A 5967-nucleotide genomic window follows, 5' to 3' on the forward strand; every position below is an offset into this window, starting at 1 on the left:
TGTCACACCACTGCAATTATTGCTGTGATGGGCATTTTTCTTTTTGACAGTAATAAAAAAAGGAAGGGCGTTTGAAACTGAAAGTTGCAGACGAAGTGCTGAACGTGTGTTTGTCGACGGACGTTTAGCTCAGAATTTAAGCAATTTGGTCACGAAACCACGGCCGTAGTTCGCGTTAAAAGTTGATTTTACGTTATTAGATAAACTCATTCAAATCTTGAACTGAAATTTGTTGTAGAAATTTGTTATAAATAAAAGAATGCATGTGTACCGTGACACCAGACAGTTTAAGAAACCAAAGTAAAGGAAAACAACGAACATATAAAGTTCAGATCATCGCGTTAGTTTACTGCGCAAGTTAAATTGCGCCGACGTTATTTTATAGTTGGTTTGCTTCTGTCATTCTTAATATAACCTCCGTCATGTAGCGGTCATTGTTAGCCATTCCAACCTCTTTCATCATTTCGTTTGTAGACAGTAGGTAGGCGTCCCTGGATTTGGAGAACCACTTAAGAGCTTCCTTATAGTTTCTCGTGTGCACATTTACCACGGCCATCCAATTGTAGCACGTCGCAATACTTATTTGATCAACGTTATCGCGCTCGAGTTCGAGGTCCAATTGTTTTGTGAAATTCGTCATCGCTCGGTCGTAAAGTTTCTTTTTGAAAGCGATTTGCCCAAGGTGCGTGTACAAGGTCATGCCCTTGCCGACATGAAACGTATTTATTGTTTACATCGCCTCGGCTCGATCAAACAGCTCCTCGGCATCGTCCATGAGTCCCATGTGGAGTTTGCACTGTCCCATATACAAATAGCACTTTGCGATCTTCTTGTCCCTCAACGGCTCGGCTGTGAGGTTTTTGCGCAATTCCAACTCACGGGAGTAAAAAGACAACGCAAGAAAATTCTCATCACGTGACCGACAAACGTTCCCCGAGAAGCGAAGACGTTTGGCGATGACGTAATGGTCCTCCATTTGTGCGTCGTCTTCTGGTTTCCGTACCATGTCTTTGCCGAGCAGCCTTACGTCATCAGACAAGGGATGAGATGAACGACCTCCCGTGAACTTGTCGTACGTGACATACCACTTTTCCAAATACTCAAACGCTTCTACTTGGCGACTTAAACTCATCAGGCAATTGCTAATTTCCACTTGACTAATAGGTTTGTGCTTCCTTGCAGTTTGCTCTCTACTATTTGGAGGTATTCTATGGCTTTGTCGTAATTTCCTAGTTTCTGATAACATAAACCGACAATCAAAGCTTCATTTGCTTTTATTTCTCCTGGGCTACAGGTGAGTATTCCGAGTTCACAGCACCCCTCTAAAGTTTTACTCCATTGGTTTAATGAATAATATATCCACAGCTGCACCATAGCAGGGAGTTTTTCAATGCATTGTGCACTGTTTTCCCTGCCAATGATATCTGACACGAATGATTGAAGTTTCCAAGCTGTCCCAAAGTACGTCACAGCCGTATCGTCACCCATCAAGGAAGAAATAGTTGATTTGTTTTCCAATTGGCTGTTTTCCAAACGGTCGGCCTGTTCACCTTTTTCCATGTAAACTTTTTGACGCACCTCACACGCAACGGAAAGGGCGAAAAGAATTTCATACATGAAACTCTCACTTATTACCCCCTGTTTGTGAAGTTTTCGAGCGATTTCGAATGACGATGTTTCATTGGTGCTGTTAAGTCTTCCAAGAGCCGAAACAAAAAGGGTTATCATGCGAAATATTACTCTTTTCACATCCATTTTTGGCTGGTTTTGGACTAATGGCAGTTGGGATGTGATCGAGTATATCTTGAGGTCTTTGGTTACAGCCTCGGTAAAACTCTTCTCACATCCTTCATTCTGTCGCACACCAAGCGAGAACTCATCATACACGGTTCTGTCACCGGCCACAAAGCATGTTTTAGTAAGCATATCAGCCAAATGGTAACCGTTTTTCATGTCGTGTATGGGTTTCGTGTAGTTGAGCATATCTTGAACCGGTTTTATCAGTTCAGTCGTCCACGGCTTTGCAGCAGTAGCTTCCTGTCTTCCTAACGCATTTTTACTGGCTTGCGGTGCAAACCCGTCAGGGGTAAACGCGTCGTACATCCATCCACGCAACGCAAATATGTCCGAAAAAGGCAGAATGGTTTCCCCCATACAAACCAAGACCATCTGAAACATCACAGCCGACCAGCGATAATGTTCTAATACGCTGTCATAGTTCTCTTGGTGTTGAACACCTTCTTCAAGAACAATGAGGTTTTCGAAGTCGGAAAACGGAGTAATTTCGTTTTTCGCAAGCGAACCCATTCCAACCAACGCGTATGCACAAGGAAAAGGCGGAGGTCCTTTGACGCGAATGCAAAAGTCCATGATGCGCTTCATTAGCGCTTTATAGCAGCCTGTAATTTTAGACTGGAAATTTTCGATCTCGTCAATTTTTTCACGTTTCTGAACCTCGTCAACTCTTTGGGTAGAGGAGTGCAAAGCCTGTTTAACCATCTGCCTTATCTTGATAATTTCTTCCTTAGCACAACGACCTTCTTCCAAGATATCAGCCGTTTGGTCGGCAGCCTTGGAGAGCCTCAGAACATGTGAACAAAGGTTTCGAATGTCATTTTCGATTTCTCTCGCGTTGGAGGGTTTGCGGTGTAAGGCTGCGTTGAATAAGACGGCGGATTTAATCAATGACATTTTATCGGGACTTCGCTTTCGGTAAATGCGTCCGATTTCCTGTATAAGTCCGCCTGTTATCTCTTTGTCTTTCTCCCTACCTTTGTGGTCGCAGTGTTTGCGTAATGTTGTACCGAGAAAATACTCGCAGGCAGCGAGAACATGCTCGCGATGCGACTCGGGGTTGAGGGAGTTGGTTTTTATTCTTCTGTAAACACTGTCCACGAATTCGAGGTACAGTATTTGGTGATTGAAAGCCATTGCCCTAGTCCGTAATTTCGGCGTTTGTCCCAACTGTAGTTTTTCTAAACATTTGTCGTCACTCTGGAAATGTGACCGCTGTAACCAATGTTTTATACCTCACACGACTGCTGTTGTACCAACATTAGACAATGTTACTGTACAAGTGAACCTTTGCTACAGGTAAGCCTATATAACAAGTGAATCTACATCACAAACGACCAATGGTGTGAAAGAATTGCACATTCAGAAATAAAATTTTTATGCACAATTATACTGATTAAGTGGCAATTTAAAATATCGCACAATTGCTTTCTGTGCGGTTATACAATGCTTAAAAATCTCACGTCAAACAATGCCCTAACCCTACTAACACTACCGTCTCTTGTCAATCCTACAACAATTCTTTCATAGATATTTTGTTTCGTATCTTGTATTGTTTCCATCTTACGTACTGCGCGTTCGTAAATATTTCGCTCCGTGACACACGAGATAGTCAAAGCACAAGTAACACACTGACAGCCTACTAGTTTGTGCATAACACATGTCAATAAACACCTCACACGCAGACGAGTTGTAAATATGGTTAACGTTCGGGTTACCCTGCACTAACGGCTTAGCGTTAAAATCTGCAATCGTGCGGCCATGATGGCTAAGCTATACAGTGCTAACATCGCTCATCCAAAACAACATTCGTTCTCTTGGGACGCTAGCACAACAAAGTACAATACTGTATCAACACATTTTAGCGTCAATACATAATTTCTTTCTAATCAGCACAGCAACGCATATCAACAGCTTTTCTAGCCACCACAACCGGTTTATTTCCATTAGTTTTTTCGCCCACCAACATCCTGGCCACGCAACCAAAACTACTCAAGCGTATAAAACTAAAGGTGAAACGTTGGCGGAACCAAACAAGGATGAGTAAAAATGCATGGTAAGCTAAAGTGAATCAAGAGGTGAGGTAAAGATAAAGATGGAAAGACAAATGTGCAAAATGTAAACAAATAGCAAGTCCTGATTTATCTGTTGTCATGCTGTGTATGTATGCTATTTTACATATAAAATTATAAAATGCAAAGGAAGTCGAATTTCTGTGAACCACAAGAAAGTAAATTTAATTTTATTTACTAATTACTATTGTGATCGGCGAAGCGTATCATTTTTCGTGCCCTGTGTTATTTCATTTCGCACCCTGTTAAACATTCCAATGCTGTTTGTATAGGAATATGATTAGCCTCTTCCAGTGGTGGGATTCAAATTTTTGTCAGCCGGTTCTATCACAAAAGTCATATTTTTTAGCGGGTTCTAAGATGCAACAATCCATTGACAGTAATGCTAACCGGTTCGCTGATCTCATAAAATTTCGTGAGACGGTTCTATAGAACCGGTGCGAACCGGCTGAATCCCACCACTGGCCTCTTCCCCTATACAATCACGATTGTTCTCTCTCCTGGACAGTCTCAATTTGTTCGCGCTGTTGGCTCCTGCTTTTGCAAATACAAGAATACAACATTGGCGACGAGGACGGATTTTGTACTGAACGAGTTAACGCAGTCGGAAAACATTCTCAACGATGGAGATATGCAAAAGCAGATGGCAGCCCAGCATGCAGCACATGAAACACAAGAACGACGCCATCAAGAGCAGGAACGAATACATCAAGAGCAGATGTAAGCTATAATGTCGTTACTACACAAACTTTCTTGGTCAACCTGGTATCGCAATGCAACCAGTAAATATTTCGGTCCGTGACACACGACATTGTCAAAGCATTAATATCAAATTTGATATTTTTTACTAAATCTCAAAATAACACACTAACAGAACAGTTACTGTCTACTCGACACAGCTGTGTTATGTAAGCAAATACACACGAGTAGTTTGTGCATTACAGAAGTCAATAAACAGTCTGCCACGCAGAGCAGTTGCGTATATGGTAAACGTCAGGGTTTACCCTGCACACAAAGTGCGGCCATGGTGGCTAGTCTATTTATGAGGATACTTTACGTTCAAAACGACGATAAGTGATAAAATTTTTTCTTTCCATCTTTCAGTGAAATATACAAAAATTTATTTCCATCTTGAAGTGATTCTGGAAAGTCTTTGAGGGCCTGGTCTTAATTTGTCGATTTTGTAGCACAGGCCTACTGGAGTAAGGGCAGTAATGTTTGTTTGCACAACTAGTTTAATATACGCAAATTTACGCTATCTAAAACAACTTAAAGCATTCTTGGCGATAGAAATGAAATTTGTAATATGTCATTACACAGGTTACCAAAATCTTTCGTTCTTCTGGGACGCTGGCACAACACAACACAGTACAATACTGTATCAATGCAATATAGTGTCAACTCAAAATGTCTCTCTGATTAATACAGCAACGCACATCCACAGCTTTTCAAGCCACCACAAGAAAACTACCGGGTTATTTCCATCAATTATTCAACCACCAGCATCCTGGCTACGCAGCTTGCCGCATCTTCCGCGTTGCAACCAAAACTACTCAAGCGTATAAAACTAAAGGTGAAACGTTGGATGATCCAAATTGTGATGAATAAAAAATGCGCGGAAAGTAAAAGTGAATCGAGAGGTAAGGTGAACATTTTAAGATAGAGAGACCATAATGTGCCAAAATCTAAACGAATACCAAGTCCTGATTTCTGTGTTGTCATGTTATGTATTTATACTCTTTTACATATCAAAGGAAAGATAACCACATTTCTGTAAACTTCAAGAAAGTAAATGCAATTTTATTTGCCAATTACAGTTCAGCCATATGTTCATTTAAACTTTTGTTGTGGAAATAAACCTAAACACACGCGGCTATGTCGACAATATGTCATAACACAATTGTGATAGCGTAAACAGAAAACATGCAGCGTGGAAACGAACAATAGCAACCACATACGTCGAGAAGATCGTTTCAAAACAATTTGGCTCATAATATTTAAATGTGCAAGAATTTTTATTCGGTCCTGGTTTGCCCACTTTAAAAGACGGATTCAGAATCATGTACATAAATTGTTATGTGACCAATTAAACGGAGTACTG

The sequence above is a fragment of the Ascidia mentula genome, chromosome 1 (genome assembly GCF_947561715.1).
Source record: "Ascidia mentula chromosome 1, kaAscMent1.1, whole genome shotgun sequence".
NCBI lineage: Eukaryota > Metazoa > Chordata > Ascidiacea > Phlebobranchia > Ascidiidae > Ascidia > Ascidia mentula.